At 38.6% G+C, this 20,770-nt stretch overlaps 1 long non-coding RNA gene across 1 annotated transcript in view; it reads right to left on the bottom strand.

Moving 5' to 3' along the window:
• The window catches only part of LOC308639038, a 36,571-nt gene extending 16,153 nt beyond the window's left edge, over positions 1–20,418 (bottom strand). The window contains exon 1 of the long non-coding RNA XR_014019966.1: positions 20,397–20,418. This is a non-coding gene — a long non-coding RNA (uncharacterized lncRNA). The remainder of the gene's footprint in view (positions 1–20,396) is intronic.
• Positions 20,419–20,770: the final 352 nt, after the last annotated feature.

Raw genomic sequence — 20,770 nt, 5'->3', positions numbered from 1 at the left:
TTTGTTTTATGAACGTTGCAGCACCATTATTTGGTGCATAAATATTGATAATTGTTATGTCTTGTTGGTGAATGGTTCCTTTTAACAGTATATAATGTCCTTCCTTATCCCTTTTGATTAACTTAGTCTTGAAGTCGATTTTATTCGATATGAGGATGGCCACCCCTGCTTGCTTACGAAGACCGTGTGCGTGGTATATTTTTTCCCAAACTTTCACCTTCAGCCTGTGTATGTCTTTTCCAATCAGATGTGTCTCCTGGAGGCAAAATATTGTTGGATTTGTTTTTTTAATCCATGTTACCAGCCTATGTCGCTTTATTGGAAAGTTTAAGCCATTAACGTTTAGAGTTACTATTGATATATGGTTTGTACTGCCAGCCATGTTTGATTATTTATCTTTTTTTTTAAACTTAGTTTGTTTCTCCATGATTAGCTTTCCCCCCGCCCTCTGTCATTACCAAGGCACTTCCCACTGATGGTTTTGGTTGTTGTTTTTCATTTCTTCCTCGTGTAGTGTTTTGCTCAAGATGCTTTGCAATGCTGGTTTTCTGGCTGCAAATTCTTTTAGCTTTTGTTTATCATGAAAGATTTTTATTTCGTTGTCATACCTGAAGCTTAATTTTGCTGGATACAGAATTCTTGGTTGGCATCCATTGTCTTTCAGTGTTTGAAATACGTTGTTCCAGGATCTTCTCGCTTTCAGCGTCTGTGATGAAAAACCTTATTGGTTTACCCCTGAATGTAATCTGCCTCCTTTCTCTTGTAGCTTTTAATATTTTCTCTTTGTTCTGTATATTGGATATCTTCATAACAATGTGTCTTGGCGTTGGTCTACTGTGATTTTGTGTGCTCGGTGTCCTGTATGCATCTACAATTTGTATATTCGTTTCCTTTTTTATTTCTGGAAAGTTTTCTGTAATTATTTCATTCAGCAGGTTACTCATTCCCTTGGTTTGAACCTCTGTACCTTCCTCTATCCTGATGACTTGTAAGTTTGGTTTTTTTATGTTATCCCATATCTCTTGGATGTTTTTCTCGTGATTTTTTACCAGCCTTTCTGAGTTGGCTAGACTCTTTTCAAGATGTTATATTTTGTCTTCATTATCTGACGTTCTGGCTTCTACTTGCCCCAGTCTGTTAGTGATACTCTCGATTGAGTTTTTAATTTGGTTTATCGTTTCCTTCATTTCTAGAATTATTGTTTGATTTTTTTATAATCTCTATCTCCTGATGGAGATGCTTAACTTCTTCTTTTATCTGTTTATGTAATTCATTCTCAATGTGTTCTTTCACTGTTTGGATTTGCTGTCTCGTATCCTCTTTAAGGTTCCATTCCATCTGTCTAAGGTATTCCTTGAGTTCTTTATATGACCATTTTTCTGATGACTCTAGGTCCTCCTGAATATTTAGGCTGTCCTTCATTGTTTGTACTCCTTTTCTTCCTTGCTTTTTTATGCTGCTCATGTTACTTCTTGTTCTGTTTGACTGCTGAGTTACTGTTTACTCTTACAAATTTATTTGATGCTTGGGAAGAAAGATATTAGAAGGGAAGGGAAGAAGTCACTAAAGAGAATGAGAGTAGGCAGGTAGAATTCAAGGAAGGGGGAATAAGAAAATTGAAAAGAAATGAAAAGACAAAAGAGAAAAAAATAGAAAAGAAAGAAAGAAAGAGAAAATTTTTAAAAAATAATAAAAAAATTAAAATTAAAATTAAAAAAATAATAATAATAAAATAAAATTTTTAAAAAATAAAAACATTAAAAAAGTTAAAGAACAACAACAAAAGAATGAAAGAAAAAACCCAAATTAAATAATAATAATAATAATAATAATAATAATAAATGCAGTCATAGAGTTTGATTAACTTCTCTTCCAGTAGGTGGAGCTGTGCCCACTGGGCCAAGCTTCTCTCAATAGGTGGGAACCAATCACTGTGCAGCAACTCTTCCTCCCAAACTGGGCGGGTCTCCAATCCTGAGTGTCTAGGTCCTTCTCTTATGTTTCCTCAAGCCAGGCCCCGCTCACCTGTGACGCTCACCACAATACTGAGTACACGCCAGGTCTGCTGCTCCTTCGAGCCCTGTTTTCATGAACGCCTGGGCACACTCTCCCCGTTTGCCTCCCTCAGACCCTAAGTTTATAGAGCTTGGGGCTGAGAACCCCCAGTAAATTTGCTTGCCCTCCGGTAGCCACGCCCCCGGTAGCTGGTGCAAGAGACCTCAGTTGTCAGCACTGGGGGGAGCAGTAGCCGGGAGTTCTGCGCCACTCCTGATTCCCTCGGTCTGGCTATCCCGCTCACAGGAGAGCTGGGAGGGGCCCTTAAGGTTTCCCCACTGTGTGGAGAGGGATGGCTAGGGGATTGCACACCTGTAGTCGCTGGTTTCAATGAAGTTATCTCCTCCGCCCATGACATCAGTTCTCTGCCATGGTGGTATCCCATGCAAATGGTGACCGTTCGTTCCCTTTGCCGGGTGACCAATGCAACGGGTGGGTCCTGACTGTCTCTCCCAAGCCCCGTTTCAATCCTGTGGTCACTGCCTATGAAGGCTCGGTTGGCTTTTACCTCTGTAAGTTCAGGAGGGCCGACCAGTTATTTCGTTAGTGCTGAGTCACAAGAAGCAGGTGAACTGGAGCTTGAATGCAGCCGATCCAGGCTCGGTATGTTCCGAGAGGCCCAGACTGTTCGCCCCAGAACCACGTCAGCTCAGCATTGCCTAGTGATCCTGAGCAAACAGCATTTAGACAGTTTACGACTCCCTATGCCCGCGCAGCTGAAGAGGTCAGAGACTTGATCTCTCCGCGCCCGCCGCCATGTTGGATCTCCCCCAGCCAGGTGTTTACAACTGAATGTTCAAGCTTTGTTAGTGTCTTGACATTGAAATTTGCCTTCATAAGAGTCATCCAAAGCCCCTTAGCTGGAAACAGGGAAAAAAATAGAATTAAACTTCTTCCTGGGACTGGGGCTGTGGCTCATGGCAGAGCACTTGACTACCATGTGTGAGGCACTGGGTTCAATCCTCAGCACCACATATAAAAAAATTTTTAAAAGGTACATCAACAACTAAAAAATATTTTTAAAATTTTTTTAAAAAGTAATTAAACTTCTTCCTAATTTGTTCTTTGTCATCTCATTCCTTTTGATAATTCTATGATGTTACTCAGGTTCCAAGGGCTTCCTATAAATATTTCATTTGTTCTTCCCTATAAGTAGGTAATGCAGATGTTATTTCCATTTTATTTGTGAGGAAACAAATATCAAAGAAGTCCAGTGATTTGGAAACAAGTATACAATTAGGTAACTAAAGAGAAGACTCTTATGAGAAACTCCTATCACCTAACCCAGTTCTCTAACAATTATTCTCATGCTTGTTTGGCCACCATCTTCTATAAGGAACCACTGTTGTGGTTCCTGATCATTTTCTTGAATTGTCTTGGCACTGCCACCATTGAGATTGATGTCCCCTTGGTTCTACCTATATCATTCCTGATATAGTGCCACAGATGCTATCAGAGTTTTGCCTATATTCCTTTGGAATTTACTATTCCTACACATGCTGATCCAATGATTCTCAATTACAAGTACCTATGGCTGCCTGTCTGGGGATTTTTCTGACTGCTGGAGCCCTCTCAGTTTGTATGTAGGTAGATAACACCCCATTTCCCCAAAACATCTCTTGGTATATCCAGAAACAGCCCTTAACCAATGAATGACTGATAGAAGTTGATGGATAAATTCCCTAGCTTCCTTGCCACTTTGGTAGAATTTATAACATTCTACACTCTCTCCTATTGTTCCCCAGGTGAAATGAGCCTTAGTTGCCCACAGAAGTATGCAGCTTAATCAGCTAGCACAAACCCTGTTAAATTTACTCTATAATCCCCCCTCTGTTGGCTTCCTTTCCTTCCCTGTATCACTTCCTACTTCCCTACCAATGCTTCCTGATCACCTTCCCATGAACTATTTTGCTCAAATCCTTGTCTCTGGGTCTGCTTCTGAGGAAACACAGACTAAGACTTCATGCATGTGTTCTAGCCTCCTCCCAATTTGACTTCCAGGTTGGGATTCCCAGCATTCCATATAAAGAAGCAGTTCTACTCAAAAACATTCCCTTGACCTCAAACAATTGACTACTAAATTCTGAATTGATCCTAAATCAAACCATTCCTAATCCTTCTTTGTATCTTATATACAGATGCTCTAAGCATCTCTCCCTTCCCTGTACCCTCAGTCAACAGTGCCTCATACTTCTATCACCAACCAATATTATAGTCTCATAAAGTAATTGGAATTTGGGTATGTAAATAAATATTGTGGGAAAATATTTAAAACTATTTTTTGTCTATTATTCACAACAGTTATGAATGAGTTTCTACATTTGAATGAGGACCAGAATCTTCCCAGAGAAAAATAACAAAATACATATATATATATTTAGTAACGTTCTAGATCATTTTATAGTTTATAAACTTTTTAACCACATTTTGAAAACTTTAATAATTTTGTCTGGCAATTTTATAGAAACAACCATATCCCAGGGAAGCATCTTCCTTCCTATTACATTATGTATATGTGAGTTTTCATTAGAACAATGCCAGCAAGTGCTCCTGGATTTTAAGAATGCTCCTAAAACAATCCTCTCATTTTTTCATTCACATACTGGCATATCAATTACTGGCCAGGCATCTTTATAGGAAGACAAATTTCTCTTCATTCCCTATCCTAAGGCCAATTTAGAGGGAGGCACATGGAGCTCCAATAGCATAAACTTCCTCCTCCTCCCTAAAACACACAAATGACTTTTCCACTTCTAGGCCCAAACCACTGGGAGCCACAGAGTAGGAGAATTAATATCTAGTGGATAGAAATGCTACCAACAAATCTTCTCTGGCCTACCCAGAAGACTCATTTACCTTGATAGGAAAATACTGTGATAAGAAAAAAATACACTCAAATTAACTCAAGGAAAAAGACATACAAAGGGTATCCCTCAAAACCCAGTGGCAATAAGTTCAGTCAGGCCTCAACAAGATATGAAATGAGAAATTAAGAAGCTTGAAGTTTGTGCTCTCCTACTTTCTAAAGTCACGTGGGCTCTTACTCTGTTCTGTGTAGATGGTGTTGCCAATCCCTCTCTTGAGACTGACTATCTCTGCCTTAGGAACATGTGATGAGAATGGCCATTCCAGGTACAGCTTACATAAGGTCCTAACTTCACTATCCATCCCTGACCAGTTGGGGTTTCTCTGTCTCAAGTTAAGATTTCCTGAGAAATAGTCAGATTGGCCAGTTCCTGATCCTATAGCCCAGAAGGTTTTCTCACATCACTAATATTAAGGCCAGGCACACCCAATGATCAAACACCTCAATATTTCTGTCACAAGCAGGAATATTCACACTATTTAAGCCTAAAAAGAATGCCACAACTGCTCAGGATAGGTTTTGCCACCAAATGATTTTTTTAACACAAATTTCAGGAAAAAAAAGTTCTTTAGAATATTTTCAGTTTGGGAGTTCAGGATAAGGTATCATGGACTTGCAACTGCCTTGACCTGCCTTTATTACAAGATTGCTATGAGGAAACAAAGATATGCAATCCAATAGTATTTGTTGTCGTGTGATTTGTGCAATGTATTATGCTAAGCTCTAGTGGATCTGAAATTAATAAAATACAGCCCCTGCTACAAAGGAGCTTACAGTCTGGAGGACTTGGTAGGGAAAATGAGCGAATACACTTAGTATAACAAATACTATAATAGAGATCAGCATGGGGTGTTATATTAGTAGACAAAGGAGTATCTCAGAAGAAGGGCACCTCACTGGATGTTAACCAATGTAGGCATCATTCCCTCATAATTTAATTAACCTCTCATATCTCATTATATTTCAACCTTCTTATGCAGTGGGCCCTGCATAAAAGTCAGGAAACAAATGCTTCAATGAATCTACCACGCGGCCTGCGCAGTGGTTTCATTAATGAGGTTCTAGGCATAAAGTTAGTTAGAAGAGATTGAAATAAAACACACAAACCAGTTACCTTATTTATATTGCTAGGTCCGAGACGGCTCACCTCCCTGGTTCCCGCCTCCAGCCGCCCAGCAGGGCAGCGAGGATTACTCTGGGCTAGCAGGAGAGAGAGAGAACGAACACGCCTGGGAGTAGCCTTTTATTTGGGGAACAAGAGATTCAGGGGAGAATTCCATCCAATGAAGGTTGAGGGGGGCTGCACTCCAAGGTCAGGGTCAGTGATTGGGTCTCCGGGGTCAGTGGTCACGCACACCCCCACACGGATGGGCTCTCTCATCAGGAAAGGGTCGGGAAAGCTCCGACACAGCCAGAGCGCCTCAGGCCCTTAACGGGAGTCACCCAATCACGTGTCAGAATGGCTCCCCACAAACGAAGATAAGGGGGAATCAGTGGATATGTACCCCAGCCATCCTCATCCTATGGGAGGAACAACTCTGAGGCCTGTTCTATGGAGTCCCCATAGGTCCCCAGCAGGATGAACCTCACAGCCTACAGTGATAATATGCTCATTAATATACCCCATATTGTCTCATTTGCCCACTCCCCAACCAGTACTTTTTGGGATCCCTCCCCAAATAAATTACTTGTACTCAAATCTTTGTCTCAGAATGTTGTGATTATCTATCACTGAGTAGCAAAACACCCAAATCTAGTGGCTCAAAGCAACTTCCTTTTAAAATATTATGGGAGGGACAGTAGTAGGTATATTTGAAATAAGAATGGTCATGAATTAAAATTATTAACCTGAATAATGGGTACATGTGAGTACATTCTACTATTCTCTACTTTGTTTTAATTCTGAAGAATTTCAGACATACACTTTTTAATCAAAAAGGCAATTTTTTTATTGTTCATGATCCTAGGGGTCAGAAATTTGGATAGGGCTCATCAGGGATAACATATGAATTTTAGGGAGATACAAACATTCTTTAACAGATGGCTTGTCACTGTTCCAAATAATATCATCTGGGGTGTCCTACCTGGAGCTAGAGAATCCAAGATGGCTTCACCAGTGTATCTGAGGCCTTGGCACTAGCCGTTGACTTGGGCATCTATATTATCTTCTACGTACTCTTTCTCCACATGGCCTCTCTTTTAAGCAAGACAGCCTGGACTTTTTTACATGGCATTTGGGTTATGAGAGCAAAAGTAAAAGATATAAGGCCTCTTAATACCTAGGCTAGAGAGGACCAGAATGTCATTTTCATCACATTCCATTGATCAAATCAGCCTAGATTCAAAGGATATATAACCAGGCTCTACTTATTGATAGAAAGAGTGGCAAACTCATATTACAAAGGAGCATGAACACAGGGAAATGTGACTCATTGTAGGCTGATATTACAATCTACCAACAGAAACTTGCTTCTAAGGGATTCTAGTTTAAGAGAGCCAATAAATGCTTTTATGAGAGAATAACCCTTGAGCTAATGCCTAATGATGGATGGGACCCATAAAGAAGATAGATGAGGGTGTGTTCTAGACAAAGAGAACAGCATGAGTGGAAGGCATAGATGCATTTGTAAATGTGGTGCTAAAAGGGGTTCTGTATGACTAGAGTTCTATGTATCTGAGGAGAAGAAAGGGCTGGTGATGACAAAAAAGAAGGGAGTAGAGATTACATCTTGAAGGTCTGGGCACACCCTGTGAAAAATGATTAAATTTTATCCTGAAGTCAGCTGGTCAGACCTAAAAGATTTCAAGCAGGAGAGTGCCACGATTAGATTCATGTTATGAAAAACTACTGTGAAGGCTCTGCAGAGAGTAGACTGGAGTGAAATCTTAATTTAAATCAAATAATGGATGTGAAAGCACAATGTAAACTGTAATGATAATTCACCAGTGAAATATTTTGAATCCTGATGTAAATTACACTAGACATCTTTATTAACACAATATAATGCCCTTCCCTATATCCTCCTTCATCCTAGTCTGGGACCATTAGTAGCAGGAGACAGCTATGGATTTATTCTGTCAACATTTACTCAGTACCTGCTATGTACCAGGTACTGGGATTGTGTTGGGGATGAATAATACACAGCACCTTCCTTGGCAGAATTTACTATCCAATTTCCAGAATCCACATACCCTGAAACCACCCACATGACCTACTGCATGCCTAATTACAGGACTGTGTAGTAACCATCTCAAGGCTCTGAGTACACTGCACCCACTAATGGAAACTCTGGTGTGAGACCAAGAAGGGGTGGAAGATGGGGCCAGTCCCAGATGGGGAGAAAATACTTGACTCTGACAAGTGACAGGAAATGGAGAAAACAGGAAATGGTATGGCCAAATGTAGGCCTATTACACACCCACACTTCTCCTATCTTACCTTATTTGGTTCACATAATCACACTGGCAATGAAGTACTATTATTATCATGTATAAAACACGTGACTAGGAAGTAGAAGATCTGAGGTTTAAACTCAGAATAGTCCACCACCAAAGTGCATGCTAGTAATGACTACAGCTAATGTGAGGACCTGAATGGGGAAGGACTAGATAAGAATGTATGAAGGAAAAATGGCTGAATGAGAAATCTGAGGCAGGAGGGCGTCTTGAAACAGTTAGTTCCAGGGAAGAGACCTAGGTAACTATCATTTTGTATGAAGATGAATACTCAAGTATGAATTATTTGACTACCATCCTGCAGAATACCAAAATTTCTAAGATAACACATAATACTAGTGCCTATTAGTGAAATCACCATAATTCTTTGAATTTTGGTATTCATTCTAGATTATTAATCTTATGTTTCCTACTAACTTGTTGAAAAGTGAACATATACAAATAATTTTTGCATGGCTTTACCTTAATAATACTTGAAGCTTTTGATCATAAAAAACAAATTTTTTACTGTACTTGGATTTCTCTTTTTCTTCTAAAATAAAACAATGCAGCTGAACCTAAATAAGACATTTAAAAATTTAGTGATGATATGAATAACTAAATGACGCATTGTCTTGGATGAAACAAAAGTATTTGTTTAATAACATAAAAAACAAGTTTTTCAGTGGATGATACTAATTCTCTAAATATAATATGATGTTTTTACATTGTAATATTCTGCATAATAGCTACTTTATAACTAACATTAATTCTCTAAATATGACTCAACACACAATAGCTTTGCATTTTTATATTCTTGGTAGAGGTTGGTTTGTGTCAGAATAAAGGTTATTATTTGGTGTAATCTCTGCATTATCTTTTTACTTACTATTTTTTATTAAATGTTCCCTTCCAGTATCAGAACTGACCTTTTACAGAAATCTCTACACCAGAGCAAAAATTGATCTCATAAAGCAAAAAGGATATTAAATAACAGCTTGTCGGGGATGTACTATGGCATCCAGGTCTAGCATTTTGCTGCCTTTGTATGTCAGTAACTTCCTACAGTTATAATTAATATTCAAATGTGAACTCATAACCACTGATAGGATACACAAGTCAGTTGAATCGATGAAAACCTAGATATATTCAATAATTATCCTGGTACACTATCCAAATTTTAATAAAGTAAAATTCAATGGGAAAGAGCTTCAAACTTAATCTTTGATTACACATTTCCCCTCTTACCCTCACTCTAAAATGAGTGTGTGGTGGGGGGCTGGGAATATAGCTAGGTATTAGAGCATTTTTCTATCATGTACAAGGCCCTGAGTTTGATCCCCAGCACTGAAAAAATAATAATTAAATAAAATGGACTTGCTTAAAAAACCTAGAAATGGACAATGGATTCATGCTTCATGTTGTCTCTGTAAAATTTTCTCCTCCATCAGTCTTCACAGGCTTTCATTTCTGATGTGTTTCTCCAACTTTAAAATGTTTAAGGGGTCCACCCAATTATTCTTACTCTTGGAAAGTAGACAGGTAGACTAGCTCATTTCAGAAGGGATAAGAAGACAGTTGTACAGATGTAGAAAATGAGAATATTTACAACTTCTCTGAAGACAAATATCTGAAAACAACCTTAGATCTCATATTATTAGTTTTTTTTCTTTTTTGCTACTCTGGACAGATTTTGTTAGTCCTTCTTTTTTGCTAAAAATCCTATCTTGATAAAAGTTCTATTTTTTAACTTTCATATGCTGAATCTAATGCTAATGGTATTGGGGAAAATGAACTACAGAGTTTGTAGTAAATATAGACTGAGAATAGTTGACATCATCTGTGGGTTTTTCCTCATGACTGAGTCATCATGTAAGTAATGAATTTCTGTTGTGCTTATCTTTCCAATTATATGGTGAGAATCAAGCCCTATGTTGACCATCTATGTAATAGCAATATTTTCATTCTCAAACAATCAAAGTCAAATTCAATCAAATCTTGGTATGAACTACAAATAAAGTATCCTTTTCCACAAATCCACTTAGGTATGCCTTATACTTTATAGTGCTTTCTGTAGCCTGATAACTAGTGATTAATATTCTTAAAGAGATAACATCAAGATCAATTCATGGGCTACTAAGCATTTGGGAGTTCAGCAGTTCTTAAGAGTGATGTGGAATCTCAATACTTGAAGTGGGTCCAGGAACCACAAGTATCAGCATCCCCAGGAGCTATTCAAATGCAGACTTTTGGGATCCTTCTCAGACCTATTGGATTAGAATCTGCATTTTAACAAGATCCCAGGGGATTACAATGCACATTAAAGTTAGAGAAGCTCTGATTTTTAAAAAGATAGGAAAAATAGTTCCCACCTGGGAACCAGCAATGAGGCACATTTTGGGAGGAAATCCAAGAGCTCAAAGACCCCAAAATATGCCCATATGCAGGCAAATACCTCACATCCCTTGAATAGGAGTCATAACATTTCACTTCACAATCAAAGACAAGTTTTATGAAAAGAAGGCTCCTGAGAGAGGACGAGTACTGACCAAATTCACACAAGAACCTGCTTGTTCTGACTCCACAATTCAGATTTTCTCACCAGCTCAGCTCATCCTCCCACAAAAGGCAAAAATGACCTACACTGGGCACAGAGGAAGAAACTACAGTGCTGAGCCTGAAGTAGCTACATTATCTATCTGCCCACACACACCCCAAACTCCTAGAATTGCAAACCCAAAAGTGGTGACCTATTATGGAAAAAATAAAGTACTACTTTGTAGAGCTGGGGTTTTTAATACCCAGATCTGAAAGAGTATTTTCTAATATGCAAGGACTGAACATGCTTGTTAAGAGGACAATCTCTGAATTTAATACCCAACTCCATCATTTACTCTATGGCATTAGACAAATATTTTTGGAGGGATGGGGGGTAACAAGGAATTGAACTCAGGAGCACTTGATCACTGAGCCACATCCCCAGCGCTATTTGGTATTTTTATTTAGAGAAAGGGTCACACTGAGTTGCTTAGTGCCTACCTTTTGCTGAGGCCGGATTTGAACTTGAGATCCTCCTGCCTCAGCCTCAAGAGCTGTTGGGATTATAGGCATGCTCCACAGCACCCAGCTAGACAAAATAATTTAATAGCTCAACTTTCCACATCTGCAGACTTCCCATAATAGTCTCTACCTCATGAAGGAATTGTGAGGGTTAAATAGATTAATCTAGATAAAGCATTTCTAGCAATGTCTGGCACATAGTAACTGTCGCTTATTGAATTCTTACTATTACTATCATTATTTTTATCATTTATTATTACCATTATTACAAGAAACTCTCTGGTTTAACATTAAATCTGTATTTTCTTGGTAATGTTGTTCAACCAGTTCCAAATGCACACCATCCCCCACTGCTTTTCATCCAGACTATAATTTTCCATCTTATCAGGAAGTAAATTTTTATGAAGACACTGTGGTAAACCCAACTAAAATTGAGTTGTAGAGGCTTGATGCCAGATGCCAGACCATCTCTAATCTGCCAAGATACTAACTATATTCATGTGGAAATAGAGCTTACCCAACATGACTTAGTGACCCCACTCTAAATAGCCAAACCCTCGACCCTTTCTAAGTACCCATAAACCACTCAATTTAATAATTCATTCTAGAATTTTGAGTGAATTCAATTATTTCCAGTTTGAGGTTAGAGTTTTTGGGAAATTAGGACATTTTTCCTTTCCAGTCCTTGAGTTCTCCTCTTCCCCACAGTTCCTCAGAATTACCAGCAGTGGCTCAGCAATTTCATCTACATTTGTCTAAATTCTCTGATTGTCATTCTTCTGTGTCAGAAGACATAAATCCATTTATAGCAGCTTGTGGCTCTCTTATGATCATCTCACTTATCTCTGGGTCTGGTTCCTCTTAGCCAAATGCATTCTGACCTTTCTGCCTTGTCCCCACTGCCCACTGACATGACACTATTATAACCAAACAAGCTAATCCAGTCTGTATTTTGGGGGAGCAAAGGATAAATTATAAAACATCCCCCACAAAAGAGTGAGCTTTTTTTTTATCAAAACTCAACTCATTTGGGGTTAAAGAATTTCTGATAATAGTTTTACAGGTTTGTATTTGTTCTTTTTATAAATCAGAGAATGTTGAATGGAATTTTGAGCTGAAGATAGAAGTACTAAATGGCTCCATATTCTAAGGAGAACTATGAACAATCAGGACCAGATGCCCACAAAGGGTGCCCCACTCTTGTCAGTCATCAGACTAAGAAAGCAGGGGAGGCACAATTTCTTCCAATCTCTGTGTTGCATACTGGGGAAGGAGTCACAGGAGCCACAGTGCCATTCCTCAGGTGGGAACACAGTGAGATAAGAGGCAGACTTTATTCCATCCCAATGAAAAAGGATTGAAGAAGGAGTGTCTCCTTCAACACCCTTGAGCAAGATGAAGTGGTGCCTACAAGAAGTAAGGACTGCAAAACCACAATCACAAAAATGAGCTATCACTCCATACAGTATGGCTATAATCAAATAGACAACAAATGTTGATAAGGATGTGGAGAAACTGTAGCCCACATACACTGCTAGTTGGAGTGCAAAATGGTGCAGCTGCTTTGGGAAATGGTGTGCAGTTTCCTCAAAAAATTAAACAAATATTTACTATGTGATTAGGCAATTCCACTCCTAGGTATATACCCAAGAGAATAGAAAACATATGTTCACACAAAAGCTTGTACACCAACATTCTCAGTAGTACTATAGTCATAATAACAAAATTATGGAAACAATTCAAATGTTCATCAACAAACAGATGGGTAAATAAATGACATTCTATCCATACAATGGAATACCATTCAGTAATAAAAAGGAATGATATACTGATACATGCTATGACATGGATTAACCTTGAAAGCATTATGCTAAGTGAAACAAGCCAAACACAAAGAGTCATATAGTATATGGTTCTATTTATATGAAATGTCCTGAATAGGTAAATCCACTGAGACAGGAAGTAGATTAGTGGTCACTTAGGACAGGGTAGAGGGGAAGGTGGGAGACAATGGCCAAGTGGTGCAGGGTTTCTTTTCAGAATGATGAAAATGTACTGGAAGTGATTGTTGATGATTGTGAAAATCATGAATATATTAAAAGCCATGGAATTTTACACTAGGCAGGTGAATTGTATAGCATATTAATTATATCTCAATAAAGCTATTACAAAAGAAGGAAGAGGGGAAGGAAGAGACAAAGAAGAGGAATAAGAAGTGTACTAGTAGTCATTGTGGGGAAGGAGAGGGTAGAAAATTAAAACAAGAAAAAGAATTGGCAATAGGGATGGGTTCCCTTCTCCAGCTGGATGCTTAATTAGGTACAGAATTTGCAGGCCTATCCTACTGCAAATCGGAGCATGGCCAGGGACAGTTGAGCAGTTTGGAGGTTTAAGGGGCCCTGGAAGGACCAGCTTCTAGCCTAGTATAAAATGGGGCAAGACAGGGCAAATACTGAAACAGCCCACTGGGATATGGCAGTGAAGATGGGTGATTAGCAGTGGGCATCCTGTATGCCACAGTTTGTCAAGGCAAGAATGAACATATTTCCTACAGGCCAAGGAGACATTGAGGAAGGTCTTTGGGCTTGAGCAATTGTGCTGAGCAATTGAGCAGCTCACTCAAGAGGACTGCTTACTAGATAAAGGGACCCCCACCCCAGCAGCAAGAGGCTTGAAGCATACACCTAATAGTGGTACTGAGGGAAAGGGAAGAAGAAGAGGTTAAACCAGTTCTCTCCCCCTGGAGAGACCTACATAGTGGAGAGGCCTCCCGAGTACCTGTAATGCAATACTTCTCAGCCTTTACTATGACTTTGAAGCACCTGGGGATCTTATTAAAATGCAGGACTGATTTATCAGATCTAGGATGGGGCTCTGCATTTCTAATGAGATCCCAAATGATTGGGATTCCTCCAGTCACCAACCTGAAACAGCAGAGCTCACACTTTGTTCTCAGATCTTTCCCCACTCTTAAAAATTATTGAGAATCCTGGGACTGGGGTTGTGGCTCAGTGGTAAAAGCACTCACCTAGCATGTGCAATGCCCTGGATTTGATCCTCAGCACCACATAGAAATAAATAAAAATAAAGTTTAAAAAATTTGGGGGGAAAAAAAGGTAGGCCCTAATCTTCATCATGTGACATTAGGCCCCAATTTCCTTAATAAGACTCCTATAGCACAAGAATTAAAACCAAGAATTCATAAATGGGATGGACTCAAACTAAAAAGTTTCTTCTCAGCAAAAGAAACAATCTGTGAGGTGAACAGAGAGCCTACATCCTGGGAGCAAATTTTTACCCCTCACATATCAGATAGAGCACTAATCTCTAGGGTATATAAAGAACTCAAAAAGCTAAGCACCAAAACCAAAAACAAAAACAAAAAAACAACCCAATCAACAAATGGGCCAAGGACCTGAACAGACGCTTCTGAGAAGATGATATACAATCATCAACAAATATATGAAAAAATGCTCATCATCTCTAGCAATCAGAGAAATGCAAATCAAAACTACTCTAAGATACCATCTCACTCCAGTCAGAATGGCAGCTATCAAGAATACAAACAATAAGTGTTGGCAAGGATGTGGGGGAAAAGGTACACTCATACATTGCTAGTGGGACTACAAATTGGAGCAACCAATCTGGAAAGCAGTAATAGAGATTCCTTGGAAATCTGGGAATGGAACCACCATTTGACCCAGCTATCCCTCTCCTGGGTCTATACCCAAAGGGCTTAAAAACAGCATACTACAGGGACACAGTCACATCAATGTTTATAGCAGCACAATTCACAATAGCTAAACTGTGGAGCCAACCTAGATGCCCTTCAGTGGATGAATGGATAAAAAAAAAAATGTGGCATACATGCACAATGGAATATTACTCAGCAATAAAAGAGAATAAAATCATGGCTTTTGCAGGTAAATGGATGGTATTGAAGAAGATAATGCTAAGTGAAGTTAGCCAATCCCCCCCCCAAAAAAAATGCCGAATGTCTTCTCTGATATAAGAAGGCTGACTCACAGTGGGGTAGGGAGGGGGAGCATGGGAGGAATAGAGGAACACTAGATAGGGCAAAGGGGAGGGAGGGAAAGGGAGCGGGCAGGGGATTAGCAAGGATGGTGGAATGTGATGGACATCATTATCCAAAGTACATGTATGAAGATATGAATTGGTGTGAACCTACTTTATATACAGAGATATGAAAAATTGTGCTGTATGTGTGTAATAAGAATTGTAGGGCTGGGGTTGTGGCTCAGTGACGCAGCGCTTGCCTCGCACATGTGAGGCACTGGGTTTGATCCTCAGCACCACATAAAAATAGACAAAAAAGTAAAGATATTTGTCCATGTATAAATAAAAAAATTTTTAAATTGTAATGCAAAAAAAGTACATGTATAAAGACATGAATTGGCGTGAACATACTTTATATACAAAGATATGAAAAATTGCTCTATATGCGTATAAGAACTGTAATGCATTCCACTGTTGTGTATTTTAAAAATAAAATCAATTAAATAAAAAAAAGTAAAAAAAAAAAAATTATTGAGAATCCCAAAGACCCTTTGTTCATGTGGGCTATAGCTATGAATATTTACTGTGTTTTAACATAAAACTGATAATTTTATATGTATCAATTGATTCACTTTAAAATAACAATAACTATATTAACATAAATAACATTTTCATGAAAAATAACTACATTCCAATACAAAGAATTAGTGATTGGCATTGTTTTACATTTTTGCAAGTCTCTGATTTAAAAGATAGTTGTATCCTCACATCTGCTTCTGCGTCAAATCTGTTGCAATATATTGGCTTTGTTTAAGAATATAAAGACTATCCGGCCACATGCAGATACGAAGTTGGAAAAAGAGGAGTATTTTTTAAATACTTTTTTAGACACAATACCTTTTATTTATTTGTTTGTTTGTTGTTTTTATGTAGTGCTGAGGATCAAACCCAGCACCTTGCATGCGGTAGGCAAGCACTCAACCACTGAGCCACAACCCCAGCCCCAAAGGAGGAGTATTTTAATGACCTTTTCAGGAAAGTTATAAATTATTTTTCTTTGATACACCAAAAACTCAGTAAAGGATAATTTCTTAAAGGTTAATTACACTGTGGAATCTGAAACCATAACAGTGAACTTTTCATATTCTGTTACATGAAAATCAATTGGTTGACCCTGCACCTTAAATGAATCTTTTACGTGATTTTGTTACACTGGTATTTTAAAAATATGAGTTCACTAAGTTATGCAGATGTTCCACATGTTGACGCGTTTCATTATATGATTTCAAAAAGTCACATTTGCCAATACCACCATTGATCTCACCAGTCAGCTCCCCAGAAAAGTTTTTAAGTACCGGAAAGCTTTTAAGCTCACAGTGGTGGAGACAAGTCTTCCAAAATTTTAATTTTTGTTTGAAAGCTCAAATTGTATCATTGACAACAAATACTGTCAGTTGTTTTCCTTAAAGTGACAAGCCTTACTTCACTCATTTGCAAGAAAATGGCAAAGTCTAAATAACCCTCATTTATGAGTCAGGCATTTTTTCAAGTGAAATAATATTCCTTAAAAATAAGTGGCCAGGGGCTGGGGCTGTGGTTCATCAATAGCACACTTGCCTGGCATGTGTGAGGCACTGGGTTCGATTCTTGGCACTGCATATTAATTAATAAAATAAAGATCTATCAACAACTAAAAAAATATTTTTAAAAAGTGACCAGTGGGGCCAGGGTTGTGGTTCAGTGGTAGAGCACTTGCCTAGCATGTGTGACATGCTAGATTCGATCCCTTGGCATCATATAAAAATAAAAAATAAAATAAAGGTATCGTGTCTATCTACAACTAAAAGAAAAATATTTAAAAAACAAAATAAGTGGCCAGTTCAGCTGCAACTTGATCAGATGTCATCTTTCTTCTTGAGAAAACAATTACAATTCAGTATGAAGCAGAAGTGCTTTGTTCATTCTTCTCATTTTCTCTCACAAAGTAGTAAAAAAAAAATGTATTCAAAGGTCAAGATTTAACACAATTAGTAACTTTTTACTATTTCATCAAGGACACTCTTATTTGGAATTGGAGTCTGTTTTGGTTTGGTTTGTTGCCAGAAGCACACAGCAATCAAGAATATCATGACTACCAATACAGTTTGGTGCCATGACCTTGATTTGTGCTAAGGCACCAGCAGTTTTACCCATCACTGCTTTCACAACACCACTGCAAATGCCAACACAGTGAAAAAGGCAAATGACATCTTAGTATTAACATGAAAATAATTTTGATCTTGCAGACCAAAGAAAGGTTCTCTGAGAACCACTGCCCTAAAGAAATTCACCATGTGGTCCACAAGAAAGCCAACATTTGGAAGGTTGCCTCCAGAGGGCACAGAGGCCTGGCAGTGTACACCAAAGTAGCCACAACAGCCAAGGGAAAGAGTGACAACAACAGCCCACTAAGTATAGAGGCCTTTATCCTTTTTCTTTTCTCACCTCCCCATAGCCAATGTGCTTGGAAAGGTACACCCTGGAAGGGGAGTAAGATAAACTTTAAAGCTACACGAAGCCACTCCAACCCAGCTCAACCTTGGGTTTGGCCAGAAGAGGAAATGAGATTGAGATCAAAATTGAGATTGTGATTTTTAAACTGGACTTTTAATAATCAAAAGTAACCAGAAAGTTATGGAATCTGCCCAAAATGTTATTAAGAAAACAGGAAGGGCAATACGACAGAGCACAGTTGGAAGCAGGGATTAAAGCTAAATAAAACACTTTCATGTTTCTATCCCCATTGAGTTGAGACTCTTCATTAAACAGTTATGTCTAGTCTCCATTCCATTTATAATGCATACATATCTGAGCTAATTGAAAAGCTCCCTATGTGACATGCCATATTTCTTTTCCTCCTTGTCAACATCATATCATTCTTCTATTCAAAAATGTTTGATTGAATGCCTACTGTGCCAGGCACTCTTCAAAGGACTTGGGAAACACCAATAAGGAGGGAAAAGATAGAGATCTGTTGGTGGAGCTTACATTTGTAATTCATACTTTTTAAAGCTTCCCCCCACACACAGAAGTAACCATGCAGGCTCAGCTGTAAAGCATGCTGGTATCTTGTAGCAGATATTATGAGTGTTCTATGGGCTAGTCCCAAGAAATATGAACAGCAATCTATATTGAAATGTTCCAAGGCCTGTCCAGCTGGCTCCAACAGTCAAGGTTATCTGATAATCTACTGGGAAGGAGTCCAAGAACAGAAGGCTCAGGGCAAGATTGATAAGAGTAACACCATCTTGATTTCAGTGGAATCTAACAGGATTCCAATACCAGCCAGTAGCTGGAGGCACTAGGGGATAGGCCAGCTCCTTCAAGGAAAGAGGCCTGGGGAAGGCTTGTTGGGGATAGGATCTTAGGAAAATGAGTTGGTATTCACTTGGGAAACTTAGTAACAGAAATAAAAATCAGCTCACAGGCTAGAATGTACACTCCAGATTGGATTCAAGACAAAGGACACTCTGATGGGTAAATGATTGCTGCCTGCTGAGCATTTCGAAGGTGTGTTCCAGGGACAGTTTAAGAACATCAGAGACACTAAGCCCTGAAAAGACAAATAATATAGAATAAAATAACACTAAACCAGAAAAAAAAAACAGAAAATAAGTATAATGGAGTCTACCATCATTCTATTTTTCCCCATGATGTCTTCTTCAAAGTTGTCTTTTCTTACCTTCTTAATTTTTTGTTTTAATTTAGTTATACATGACAGTAGAATGCACTTATATACTTTGATATGTTATACATACATGGGATATAATTTCTCATTTTTCTCAGTGTACATGTTGTAGAATCATCAGTCATGAAGTCACATATATACATAAAGTAATAATGTCTGTTTTGTTCTCCTATCTTTCCTATCCCCACAAAGTTCTCTTAATATCCAATGCCTTCAATTGTGTGTATGTGCATGTGCATATGTACATGCAAGCACATTAATGTGTGTGCACCATAATCTCATTTAGTCTGTTATAAGGGTCCTCTATGCTGGTCTATCCCCAGCCCAGCCCAGCCCAGCAAAGAACATCAAGGAACTTCTGGCATTTAAGTGATTCATCCTGAACAGGCCTTCTATCTCATTCCACCCTCAGTTCATTCCTTTGCCTCTTTGATTTTATTTTGGCTTAGCACATCTAGTTTGTGACCCAACCACCTACTACTCCAACACTTAGCAATCCTATTTCACTCTTGGTGTTTTTTTCTTCCTCCACTTATGGTACTTCCTTGAAACAACTCTTTCAGGGATGGTCCCCTTAGCCTCCAAGTCTCCTTCATATACTCTGACTTTGTAGGAAGATCTAATTGGGTATGATCTGGCTTCCCCCCCACCACAGCTTGGACCCTGGAGGAAATAGTCATAAAACTCAAGGAAAATGCAAAGCTATAGAAAATGACATACCAATTAAAAAAGAACACTAATAACCTTACATTTAATAATCATAAAATTCTCAGAGCAGAGTTTCTAAAAATGTCTTATATTATGCTATATGCATTGCATCATCCTAGGGTGTTTGTTGTTGAAACTGCCACTTGGATGGCATTAATCTTGTGACACTTCTGGCCTACAAAATCAGAGCTCTCTTGGAAAAAAAAAACCCACAGGTGCTGTAGTTAGAGGTCAGACTGGGGTACACTGAAATAGGAAGGACTGAAGGGTAGGGGGCTGACATCAATGCAACACCAACTAAATTGACATATATGGCTAGAAATTACATCCTGAATAGCTCTTTGCACTACAGTTGGAAAACACAGAATATTAAGGAAACATAAATGGATTGAATCTATAATTTTCTATGGGCTTCTGTGACTAAAAAGGCACCTCCCACCATCATCCCTCCCCCACCAAAAATAATCTAATTTTAGTAAACCTTCTTTTCCATATGATCAAAGCAAAGAACTTAAACCTACTACTCACCATTATAATCCCTAGGCTGAATTTCTATTTTGTACCAGGGGAGCTATTTTAGACAAACCCTGTGAACTTAAATAGGGAAAGTGATTCATTGGCATGTAAGGTCCGTTTCATGTTGATGTCAGGATGGAGAATCAGATGGTGCTAAATGTTCTCTCAGGTCAATACTTGATGACTTCATAGCTTTCACCAGCATTCTTAATGGTTCAACATTTAGCACTCAAGTTCAGGAGCATTTTGCCAGCTCTTTGTGAAGGAGGAGGCCCAGAGAGATACTATTGAAAGCTTTTTTCAAAAGGTTAGTTAATGTACTAGGGCATGGATTTCATTACATGATCACATAACACTGAGTAGCAGAACATATAGTGAACAATCTA

The sequence above is a fragment of the Spermophilus citellus genome, assembly GCF_964194105.1.
Source record: "Spermophilus citellus genome assembly, chromosome: X".
In the NCBI taxonomy this organism is placed as follows: Eukaryota; Metazoa; Chordata; class Mammalia; order Rodentia; family Sciuridae; genus Spermophilus; species Spermophilus citellus.
Note: the sequence above shows the minus strand (reverse complement) of the source record. Positions and strands in the feature narration are given on the sequence as shown.